The sequence below is a fragment of the Pteropus vampyrus genome, unplaced genomic scaffold (assembly GCF_000151845.1).
Source record: "Pteropus vampyrus isolate Shadow unplaced genomic scaffold, Pvam_2.0 Scaffold40, whole genome shotgun sequence".
NCBI classification, from domain to species: domain Eukaryota; kingdom Metazoa; phylum Chordata; class Mammalia; order Chiroptera; family Pteropodidae; genus Pteropus; species Pteropus vampyrus.
The window spans coordinates 4,513,616-4,525,819 of record NW_011888821.1 but is presented as its reverse complement, the minus strand read 5'-3'; the positions used below and the strand labels follow the sequence as shown (position 1 = coordinate 4,525,819).

Below are 12,204 nucleotides of genomic sequence, written 5' to 3'. Positions count from 1 at the left end.
CACACACACGTAGATATATATCTTTATTTGTTAAAGGACTTTTAGGTTGTTTTCATATCTTAGCTATTGTGACTCATGCTGCAATGAATATGGGAGAGCAGATAACTCTTCAAGATAGCAATTTCATTTCTTTCACATACATACCCAGAAGTGAGATTTCTGGGTCATATGGTATTTCTATTTTTAATTCTTTGATGAACCTCCATGCTGTTTTCCATACTGGCTCCACCAATTTACATTCCCACCAACAGCGAATAAGGGTTCCCTTTTCTTTACATCCTCACCAACACTTATCTCTTGTCTTTTTGATAATAGCCAATCTGAAAAGTATGAGGTGATATCTCATTGGGGTTTTGATTTGCATTTCCTTGGTTAGTGATTTTGGGCACCTTTTCATGTACCTATTGGCCATTTGAATGTTTTCTTTGGAAAAAAGTGTTTTAAGATCTTTTGCCCATTTTTTAATTGGATTATTTGCTTTTTTTTGCTATTGTATTATGTGAGTTCTTTATATATTTTGGATATTAACCCCTTATCAGATATATGCTTTGTAAATATTTCCTCCCATTCCGTAGGTTGTTTTGTCAATTTATTGATTGTTTCCTTTGCTGTGCAGAAGCTCTTTGGTTTGACTAGTCCCACTTGTTTATTTCAGCTTTTGTTGCCTGTGTTTTTGATGTCTTATCCAAGAAATCATTGCCAAGACCAATGCCAAGGATCTTTTTCCATATGTTTTCTTTTAGTAGTTTTATGGCTTCGGGTCTTACGTTTAAATCCTTGATCCATTATGAGTCAATTTTTGTGAGTGGTCTAAGACTGGGGTCCAGTTTCATTCTTTTGCATGATGATATCTAATTTTCCCAGCACCATTTATTGAAGAGACTATCTTTTTTCCATGGTATGTTCTTGTTACCCTAGTCAAAAATTTGTTGACCGTATATGTGTGGGTTTATGTCTGGGCTCTTCATTCTGTTCCACTGGTCTGTGTGTCTGTTTTTATGCCAGTGCCATGCTATTTTGCTGACTATAGAATTGTAATTTAGCTTGAAATCAGGAAGTGTCATGCCTCCAACTTTGTTCTTCTTTCTCAAAATTGCTTTCGCTATTTGGGGCCTTTTGTGGTTTCATACAAATTTTAGGATAGTTTTTTTTTTCTATTTCTGTGAAAAAGTACATTGGAATTTTGATAGAGATCACGTTGAATCTGTAGATTGCTTTGGGTAGTATTGACATTTTCACAATATTAATTCTTCCAATCTAAGAAAATGGGGTAGCTTTCCATTATTTGTGTCTTCTTCAGTTTCTTTCATCAGTGTCTTATAGTTTTCAGTGTACAGGTCTTTCACCTCTTTGCTTAAATTTATTCTTAAGTATTTTATTGGTTTCGATGCTATTGTAAATGGGATTGTTTTATTAATTTCTCCTTTAGATAGTTTGTTGTTAGTATATAGAAACAAATGATTTATGTATGTCAATTCTGTATCTTGCAACTTTACTGAATTTATTCTAACAGCTTTTTGATGGAGTCTTTAGAATTTTAAATATATAAGATCTTGTCATCTGTAGAGATAATTTTACTTCTTTTCCAATTTGGATGCCCTTTATTTCTTTTTCTTGACTAATTTCTATGGCTAAGACTTCTTCTTCTTATAAGGATACCAGTCATTGGATTTAGGGCTTACCCTAACCCAGTATGACCTCATCTAAACTTAACTAATCACATCTGCAAAGCCCCTATTTCCAAATAAGGTCACATTCACAGGTACTGGGGATTTGAACTTCAGTGTATTTCTTTGGAGACACAATTTAATCCACAGCAGAGAGAATCCAGACAACCAAAAAAGAGTATCAAGCTGTATGAGTCTTCTGGGGCTTAATTTCTTCATGGAATGGTATATAGCTAAGATTGACCGATATTGTAGTTCACTTGTTCTAACTGTTGTGTCGTATTCCACCAGGTCAGTGCACCACAGCTGATCCATCTGCTCTCCTGTGGATGGCCTTTTGGGTGTCTAATTTGAAGTTCTGCGTGAATGTTCTGGTAAGTGGCTTTTGCTGCATGCACACAAGAGTTTTTCTAGAATGTTTTTACCTAGAAGTGGAATCACTTGGACTCAGAACGTGTGAATGTTCAACCTTAGGAAATAATAGCAAGTTGCTTTCCAAAACAGTTCTATTAATGACACTCCCAGCAGCAACGTGTATGATCCATGTCATCTCTTTCATTTGATATTATTAGATTTTAAAGTGTTTGCCAATCGAGTGTAAAATTGTTGCTGGTAGAGATCTTGATTTGCGTTTCCTTGATCACTAATGATGCTGAACAGCTTTCTCAACCCTAAGGTCTAAAATATAGTCATCTACATTTCCTCAAGCTTTGTTTTTGACATTTAAGTTCATAATCTGTCATCTTGCCCAACATTAATTTAAAGATATTAAAGATTTTTATTTGTTTTTGGCATTTAAATCCTTAATCTGGAGCTGATTTATGTGAGAGGAGGGATTGGTCATATACTCTTAGGAGTTTTGTAGGATGACAAATGTATTTTGGGGACAATGAGACAGGATATTTGACTGGGACTCATGAGCATATTGGAAATTGCTCACTGTATTTGAGTTTGAATTCTCAGTGGATGGTCTGAGATATTACACTTCATCTCTGAGAGCCTCAATTTCCTCATTTGTAAAATGGGAATTATAGTAGGTACTGCCCTGGGTTGCCATGACGATTACATGAGATAAGGTATGCAGGTTGCTTCCCGCATCACCCGGTACACAGCATAAGAACACTAACTAGCATTTATTGAACACTTACTATTTGCCAGGTGATGTGTTTTTACATGTGTTTTTAACTCATTAACACCTCCATGCTGTTTTCCATACTGGCTCCACCAATTTACATTCCCACCAACAGCGAATAAGGGTTCCCTTTTCTTTACATCCTCACCAACACTTATCTCTTGTCTTTTTGATAATAGCCAATCTGAAAAGTATGAGGTGATATCTCATTGGGGTTTTGATTTGCATTTCCTTGGTTAGTGATTTTGGGCACCTTTTCATGTACCTATTGGCCATTTGAATATTTTCTTTGGAAAAAAGTGTTTTAAGATCTTTTGCCCATTTTTTAATTGGATTATTTGCTTTTTTTTGCTATTGTATTATGTGAGTTCTTTATATATTTTGGATATTAACCCCTTATCAGATATATGCTTTGTAAATATTTCCTCCCATTCCGTAGGTTGTTTTGTCAATTTATTGATTGTTTCCTTTGCTGTGCAGAAGCTCTTTGGTTTGACTAGTCCCACTTGTTTATTTCAGCTTTTGTTGCCTGTGTTTTTGATGTCTTATCCAAGAAATCATTGCCAAGACCAATGCCAAGGATCTTTTTCCATATGTTTTCTTTTAGTAGTTTTATGGCTTCGGGTCTTACGTTTAAATCCTTGATCCATTATGAGTCAATTTTTGTGAGTGGTCTAAGACTGGGGTCCAGTTTCATTCTTTTGCATGATGATATCTAATTTTCCCAGCACCATTTATTGAAGAGACTATCTTTTTTCCATGGTATGTTCTTGTTACCCTAGTCAAAAATTTGTTGACCGTATATGTGTGGGTTTATGTCTGGGCTCTTCATTCTGTTCCACTGGTCTGTGTGTCTGTTTTTATGCCAGTGCCATGCTATTTTGCTGACTATAGAATTGTAATTTAGCTTGAAATCAGGAAGTGTCATGCCTCCAACTTTGTTCTTCTTTCTCAAAATTGCTTTCGCTATTTGGGGCCTTTTGTGGTTTCATACAAATTTTAGGATAGTTTTTTTTTTCTATTTCTGTGAAAAAGTACATTGGAATTTTGATAGAGATCACGTTGAATCTGTAGATTGCTTTGGGTAGTATTGACATTTTCACAATATTAATTCTTCCAATCTAAGAAAATGGGGTAGCTTTCCATTATTTGTGTCTTCTTCAGTTTCTTTCATCAGTGTCTTATAGTTTTCAGTGTACAGGTCTTTCACCTCTTTGCTTAAATTTATTCTTAAGTATTTTATTGGTTTCGATGCTATTGTAAATGGGATTGTTTTATTAATTTCTCCTTTAGATAGTTTGTTGTTAGTATATAGAAACAAATGATTTATGTATGTCAATTCTGTATCTTGCAACTTTACTGAATTTATTCTAACAGCTTTTTGATGGAGTCTTTAGAATTTTAAATATATAAGATCTTGTCATCTGTAGAGATAATTTTACTTCTTTTCCAATTTGGATGCCCTTTATTTCTTTTTCTTGACTAATTTCTATGGCTAAGACTTCTTCTTCTTATAAGGATACCAGTCATTGGATTTAGGGCTTACCCTAACCCAGTATGACCTCATCTAAACTTAACTAATCACATCTGCAAAGCCCCTATTTCCAAATAAGGTCACATTCACAGGTACTGGGGATTTGAACTTCAGTGTATTTCTTTGGAGACACAATTTAATCCACAGCAGAGAGAATCCAGACAACCAAAAAAGAGTATCAAGCTGTATGAGTCTTCTGGGGCTTAATTTCTTCATGGAATGGTATATAGCTAAGATTGACCGATATTGTAGTTCACTTGTTCTAACTGTTGTGTCGTATTCCACCAGGTCAGTGCACCACAGCTGATCCATCTGCTCTCCTGTGGATGGCCTTTTGGGTGTCTAATTTGAAGTTCTGCGTGAATGTTCTGGTAAGTGGCTTTTGCTGCATGCACACAAGAGTTTTTCTAGAATGTTTTTACCTAGAAGTGGAATCACTTGGACTCAGAACGTGTGAATGTTCAACCTTAGGAAATAATAGCAAGTTGCTTTCCAAAACAGTTCTATTAATGACACTCCCAGCAGCAACGTGTATGATCCATGTCATCTCTTTCATTTGATATTATTAGATTTTAAAGTGTTTGCCAATCGAGTGTAAAATTGTTGCTGGTAGAGATCTTGATTTGCGTTTCCTTGATCACTAATGATGCTGAACAGCTTTCTCAACCCTAAGGTCTAAAATATAGTCATCTACATTTCCTCAAGCTTTGTTTTTGACATTTAAGTTCATAATCTGTCATCTTGCCCAACATTAATTTAAAGATATTAAAGATTTTTATTTGTTTGTTTTTGGCATTTAAATCCTTAATCTGGAGCTGACTTATGTGAGAGGAGGGATTGGTCATATACTCTTAGGAGTTTTGTAGGATGACAAATGTATTTTGGGGACAATGAGACAGGATATTTGACTGGGACTCATGAGCATATTGGAAATTGCTCACTGTATTTGAGTTCGAATTCTCAGTGGATGGTCTGAGATATTACACTTCATCTCTGAGAGCCTCAATTTCCTCATTTGTAAAATGGGAATTATAGTAGGTACTGCCCTGGGTTGCCATGACGATTACATGAGATAAGGTATGCAGGTTGCTTCCTGCATCACCCGGTACACAGCATAAGAACACTAACTAGCATTTATTGAACACTTACTATTTGCCAGGTGATGTGTTTTTACATGTGTTTTTAACTCATTAACCCCTGACAACTCCATGAAGTAGGTTATATTTTCTACACTTTACAGATGAGTCTCAAATGAGATGAGTAAGTCCCCAAGGGCACACAGCTAGCATGAGTCAGAGGACTTGAACCCTGGCACTCTAACTGCAGAGCCCTCATCCATCACTACCACACATCGAAGCCATTTCCATTCCCTTCCTCCATCCTCTAGAATCTAGTCCCTCGTCTGGGGAGAGAAAAGGTTGCCTCTCCAGGAGAGGGGGTCTGGAGGTTGAAATGGGGGAGTCATAGGCAGTTGGGTTGGCCCTGATTTCCTTGTGACCCCTGCCTTTGACTTGCAGGCTGGGGCGAGGCTGGGAAGGGAGGGGTGAGGCTGGGCTTCCCGATGAGGAAGTCCATCTATCCTGCCCCATGGCCAGCCCCCATGGAGATGAATCACTGGCCACAATAACCACCACCACCACCACCCCCCCCAACGCCCCTGCCAGTGTCATCCATTATTCACAGCTGCCATCCCAGGCCTGGGGTTGCTTTGAAATCGGGCAGGAATTATTCCCAAGGCCCAGCTCTCAGTGGCTTTTGTCCACAGCTGAGCCTGAACACAAACTACTCTCTTCCCTAGTCTGAGGGCTGGTGTCTTCCCACTGAAGGGGACAGAGGGATGAAGACAAAGGGCTTTGAGCTGAGTTTGAGCCCAGCTCTGTCACTTCCTAGTTACCTTCTCTGAGCCTCAATGTTATTATCTGTAAAGTGGGAATAACTAGCCCTACTTTGCTAAAATATTTAGAAATAATCTATATAAGAGGCATGAGTAGCCTATAGCTGATCTTAATCATGGAATTGCTGTTATTACATTCACTCTTTCAATAATTGTCTCCCAGGTCTTGCTGGGTATTGTGTGACTCCCTCAGCAAGTTTACAGCCTCCTGGGAGAGACGGATCCCCATTGTATTACCTGCAAAAAGGGCTTCTAATAAGCCAACGTGTCCCCCCGTAAAAGCTAGTTTAAGGTGATTTTTCATGGAGCATTTATTTATTGAATACCTACTATGTATGTCCCCAGCAACCTGCAGAGAGATCAAGATAGTCCTGTGTTCATAATACCTACAGTCTCATGTCCCATGAAGAGTGGGGACACTGGGTCCTACTAAGAGGAAACCTCCCAGGATCAGGCTGAGGCACAGGCTGGGGGCAGAAGGCTCCCAGATCTGCCCATGGGTGGGGTGGGAGCTTATGAACACCCATCCCGAAACCAAACAAAACTCATGTCTCTCCTTTGCCTTCCGGAAGGCCCTGACTGAGGGGCAGGGGTAATAGTGGAGCCCCTGGAATCACTGAAACCTGAGTTCGATTTCATGGGTGTATTAGTTATCTACTGCTGCATAACAAATTACCCCAACACTTAGCGGACACGTATTTTCTCATAAAATCTGTGGGTCAGGAATCAGGAGCAGCTATGCTGAGTGGTTCTGGCTCAGGGTCTCTCATGTAGTTGTAGTCAAAATGCCAGCCAGAGCTACAGTCACATGACGGCTTGCCAGAGTCGAGGATCTGCTTCCTCGTGGCTCACTCACTTAGCTGCAGGTAGGAGAACTCAGTTCTTCACTCAGAGGGCCTCTCTAACAAGTGTCACAACATGGCAGCTGGCTTCCCCCAGCCTGAGCAATTCTAGATAGAGACCTAGTCACATAAGATACCCTCCATCACTCGTACAATGTTCTGTTCGTTAGAAGTGGGCCATTAAGTCCAGTTCACACTCAAGGTGGGGCTCCACTTTTTGAAATGAAGAATGTCAAAGAATTTGTGGGTCTATTTGAAAATCACCACACCGGCTGACCTTGGGCAGGTCCCTTCTATCTGAGCCTCAGTTTTCTTATCTGTGAGATGGGAGTAATGAATCAGAGCACCTACCTTGCGGGGCCATTATGAAGATGAGACAAGGAGATACGAGTGGAGTGTGTAGTGCGGGGTCTGCTAATTACATGCCTAGGAAACACTGGTTGTTGTCCTCATGGTTGTTTAAAGGGGTTTGCCCATGGCCAGACCCTGTTCTCCTAGCCCCATGGTGCTGAACCCTGGCTGCACGTGAGAATCACATGAAGAGCTTTAAAAAGTACCTCCAGAAACCCTCCCCCCATTTTCTGATTCAGTAAGTCTTGAATGGGGCCTCTAGGCATGTTACTTTTCAAAGTTTGCCAAGTAACTCTTATTTGAAGCCAGGGTCGAAATCAAAGTCCTCACCTGGGAATTCTTAAGGGTGACCCATCAACAGATAAAATGCAATGAAGAGATAAAAAATGAGGGAGGAAGTCCCTATAATTCAGTAATTCTCGAGTGTGGGCCCCAGCATCACATGGGAGAGAAACTCATTAGAAATGCATTGTCCTAGGCCACACCCAAACCTACTAATCAGGAGCTCTGGGGGTGGAGCCCAGCAAGTTGTGTTTCACCAGCTCCTCCAGGTGAGTATGGAGCACACGCCAGTGTGAGACCCCACTGCTCACTCTCCTTCACGCACTTTGAGGAAACAAGTTGCCATGTTGTGAGCTGCCATGTTGAAGGGGCCCCCACAGCAAGGAACCGAAAATCACTGAGCGAGCGTAAAGCAGCCCCTTCCCCAGTCAGCCTGTGGGTGAGACCGCAGCCCCACTGCCACCTAGACTGCAGCCAGTGGGGGACCCTGAGCTGGAGGAAGTCACGCTCCGATTCCTGCCCCACACAGCCTGTAAGATAATAAGTATTTGTTGTTTTAAGCCGCTAAGTTTTGTGGTAATCTATTAAGCAGCAAATAGATAACAAATATGGTGGATATTGGCAGGATGGGGAGAGACAGGACCTACAGGAGTAATCCACAGTCCATGCTGAGAGAGATTTACGAAACGTATAAACCGATTTCAGTGTGTAGACCTGTGTGGATCCTAATTTGAACCTATTAACTGTTTTTTTTTAAGTTGGTATTGGGGAATAGTAAACCCCAAGGTTATTCTGGATGATATTAAGCCGTTATTGTTCACTTTTATTTGATATGATAATGGTATTGTGATTATATTTTGATAGAGGTTTTATTTTTTTAGAGAAACATTAATTTACAGATGCAGTGATATGCTGTTGGGGATTTGCTTTAAAATCATCGGGGTGGGGAGGGGTGCACGGGAAACAGAGCAAATGGCTGAGTTGATGGTTGCCGAGGGGAGGAGTTGGTATATGAAGGTCCCCTTTACTCTTCTCTGTGCTTTTGTATGTGTTGGACATTTCCGTAATAGGAAGTTAAAAAAATTGTCTGAGCTTAATGTGCCCCTTTTACAGATGGACAAAGCAAACCCCAGCAGCAGGCCCGAGGGTTGGAGGGAGCGGGGCCCTTAGGTCATTGACACTGAAGGCTGTCCTTGGACCTGGCCCAGTGTTTTGTTCATCTTGGGGAAGGACTTGCCCAGGGGACTCTGGGGCCTGCTTCCCTGCCTGAGCCTAAGGTGTGGAGAGGAATCGTTGCTGTCATCTGAGACTCACAGCTTTCTGGCCGTTTGCTGACACAGTCATCCATCTGAGCATACCTGGTGGCTCACTATTATGTCCATACCAGTGAGAGGCATCTTTTAAGATTATTTTAGATCTCTTTTTTTTTTTCTTTTAAAGAAGATATTTGTTAATGGTAAAATCAAAGGGAATATAGTGAAAAGCCAGTCTCCCTCCACCCTGTCCTCCAATCACTTCCCAAAGATAACTATTTAATTTATTTATCTATTCAATAGATATGTGCCAGGCAACATGCTAGGCTATGATGTCCAGTAGAAATATGACATGAATGAGAGCCACACATGAAATTTAAAATTTTCTGGGAGCTATATTAAAAAGGGAAAAAGAGGTGAAATTAATTTTAATAATATGTTTTCTTTAACCCAGTGTATCCAAGCCCAGTATATAGAATCAGTATAAAAATTATTAATGAGGTTATAATGTTTTTTTTATAGTGTATTAGTTTGCTACGGCTGCCATAACAAAATATGATAGACTGGGTGGCTTAAACAATAGAAATTTATTTTCTCACAGTTCTGGAGGCTAGAAGTCCAAGATCAAGTTCTGGCAGGGTTGATTTCTCCTGAGGCCTCTCTCCTTGGCTTGCAGATGGCTGCCTTCTTGCTGTGTCCTCACACGGTCTTTTCTGGTTTCCCTCCGTGTATCCTCATCTCTTCTTAGAAGAGCATTAGTCTTGTGGGATTCGAGCCCATCCTAACAGCCTCATTTTACTTTAATCGGCTCTTTAAAGAGCGCTGTCTCTAAATACATTCAGATTCTGAGGAACTAGGTGGGTTAAGGCTTCAACATATGAATTTGCGGGGCGACATAATACAGTCTGTAGCACACACTGAGTCTTCAAAACTCAGTGTGTGTTTGACTCTCACATCACATCTCCGTTCCAACCGGCCCCATTTCAAGCGCCCAGTCATCACACCTGCCTGGCGGTGACCGTGTAGGACAGCACAGTTCTAGGTGCGGGAGTCACAGCAGACAAACGTCCTTGCCCTCACGGGACTTCCATTCTGTTGGAGGAGATGGACAATAAATAAAGAAGTGAAATGCATAGTATGCCATATACATTCTAGGGAGAAAAACATAGGAGAGGAAAACATGAGAGGTGGGGGTCTAGGGGTGCGTTATCTGTCTCCTCCATGCATCCTTCCAGAGGTATCCTGTGTGGTGAACACAGGAGATGGATGGATGCATGGATGCATGGATGCATGGATGCATGGATGCATGGATGCATGGATGCATGGATAGATATAGATATATTTCCATTTCTTCAGTCTTTTTTTCTGAGATATAATTGATATATAACATTATATTAGTTTAAGGTGTGTGACACGATTCAACATTTGTATATACTGGGACATGATCACCACAATAAGTCTAGTTAACATCTGTCACCACATGTAGTTACAATTTTTTTTCTTGTGATTAAAACCTTTAGGATCTACTCTCTTAGCAACTTGCAAATGTACAGCACAGTATTATTAACTATAGTCACTATGCTGTACATTACATCCCCATGGCTTATTCATTCTGTAACTGGAAATTTGTACCTTTTGACCACCTTCACCCATTTCACCCACCTCCCACCCTCGCCTCTGGTAACCACCAACCTGTTCTCTGTATCTATGAGTTTGGTTTTTTGTTTTCTTTTCTTTCTTTTCTTTTTTTTTTTTTAAGATTCCACATATGAGTGAGATATGGTATTTGTCTTTCTCTGTCTGGCTTTTTACTCTTAGCATAATGCCCTCCATGTTTATCCATGTTGTTGTAAATGGCAAGATTTCCTTCTTTTTATGGCTGAATAATATTCTATTGTGTATGTATGTGTATATATGTATATATATGTATGTATATATGTGCATGTGTGTATAAATGTGTGTGGACACACACACACACACACACACAAACCACATTTTCTTTACCCACTCATCCATTGATGGGCACTTAGTTTGCTTCCGAATCTTGACTGTTGTAAATAATGCTACAGTGCACTTGGAGGGTACAGATACCATTTCAAGTTAGTGTTTTCATTTCCTTCAGGTAAATACCCAGAAGTGGAATTGTTGAATCATACAGTAGTTCCATTTTTAATTCTTTGAGGAACCTCCATATTGTTTTTCATAGTGGCTGCACTAATTTACAGTCCCACCGACAGTGCACAAGGGTTCCCTTTGCTCTACATCCTTGCCAACACTTGTTGTTTCTTTTTCTTTTTCTTTTTTTTTTTTTTAATATTAGCCATTCTGTAGGTGTGAGGTGATATCTCATGGTGGTTTTGATTTGCATATTGTTGATGATTATTGATACTGAGCAACTTTTCATGTACCTATTGGCCATCTGTATGTCTTCTTTGGAAAAATGTGTATTCAGATCCTCTGCCTATTTTATTTTACTTTTTTAATTCCCGCCCCCCCCCCTTTCCACTTCCACTTCCACCCCTGACCTAGGTATGTTGCCCTCTCCCCTTAAGGGCTGGATCTCTGAAGGCGGGGCGGCTCCTCGCATATGCTCGCAGCACACACCCGGGGTGTGGGGCACCCAGGGGGCCTAGTGCCACTGGGGCTCCACTGGGGAATGAACCCAGGACCTTCTGTGTATAAAGCAGATGTGCTAACCACTACGCTATGGAACCACTCCTCCTCTGCCTATTTTAAAATCAGGTTTTTTTTTGCTATGGAGTTATGTGAGTGCTATATCCCCACTTTAAAAAACATAGATAGTAATTTTCCATACATGCCGTTCTGTTCTTTGCTTTTCTCACTTGAAAATATATCTTGAAACTCACTCCCCATCATCACACATAGACATGCTTTATTCTTTTTGATTTCTTGATTTTAAAGAATAATTTGAAACATATAAAGACATGGTGCTGCCGAGCTAGAATAATGGAACCTGACATGTGTGTCCTCAGGGCTGTCACCTCATCTGACACTCCCCACACCCGATAAGGTGGGTGCTGTTCCCCTAAAATAATTTAAATTCATGGTCAGCTTTTATAAACAGCTGGAAAATAAAAACTACTGATGTTAGAGAAAGGTCAAGCTCTGAACTGCAGTGCTGCCAAAGAGTAACTGTCAAGGTTAACAGAATAATAAAATACTAATTTACACTATTATTATGTTATATTAATGTACAGTAATACATAGTAATATATTAACATAATGTAT

The 12,204-nt window shown here is 40.1% G+C and overlaps 1 protein-coding gene across 2 annotated transcripts in view; it reads left to right on the top strand.

Moving 5' to 3' along the window:
- Nucleotides 1-2,018: 2,018 nt before the first annotated feature.
- Nucleotides 2,019-12,204, top strand: part of LITAF (lipopolysaccharide induced TNF factor) — a 99,686-nt gene continuing 89,500 nt past the window's right edge. Inside the window, exon 1 of one of the 2 annotated variants that reach the window (XM_023529627.1) lies at nt 2,019-2,041. The gene's annotated coding sequence lies outside the window, so the exon portion shown is untranslated. Of the gene's footprint in view, nt 2,042-4,680; nt 4,705-12,204 lie in introns of those variants that run through there. The other variant, XM_011358372.2, reaches the window with a different exon arrangement.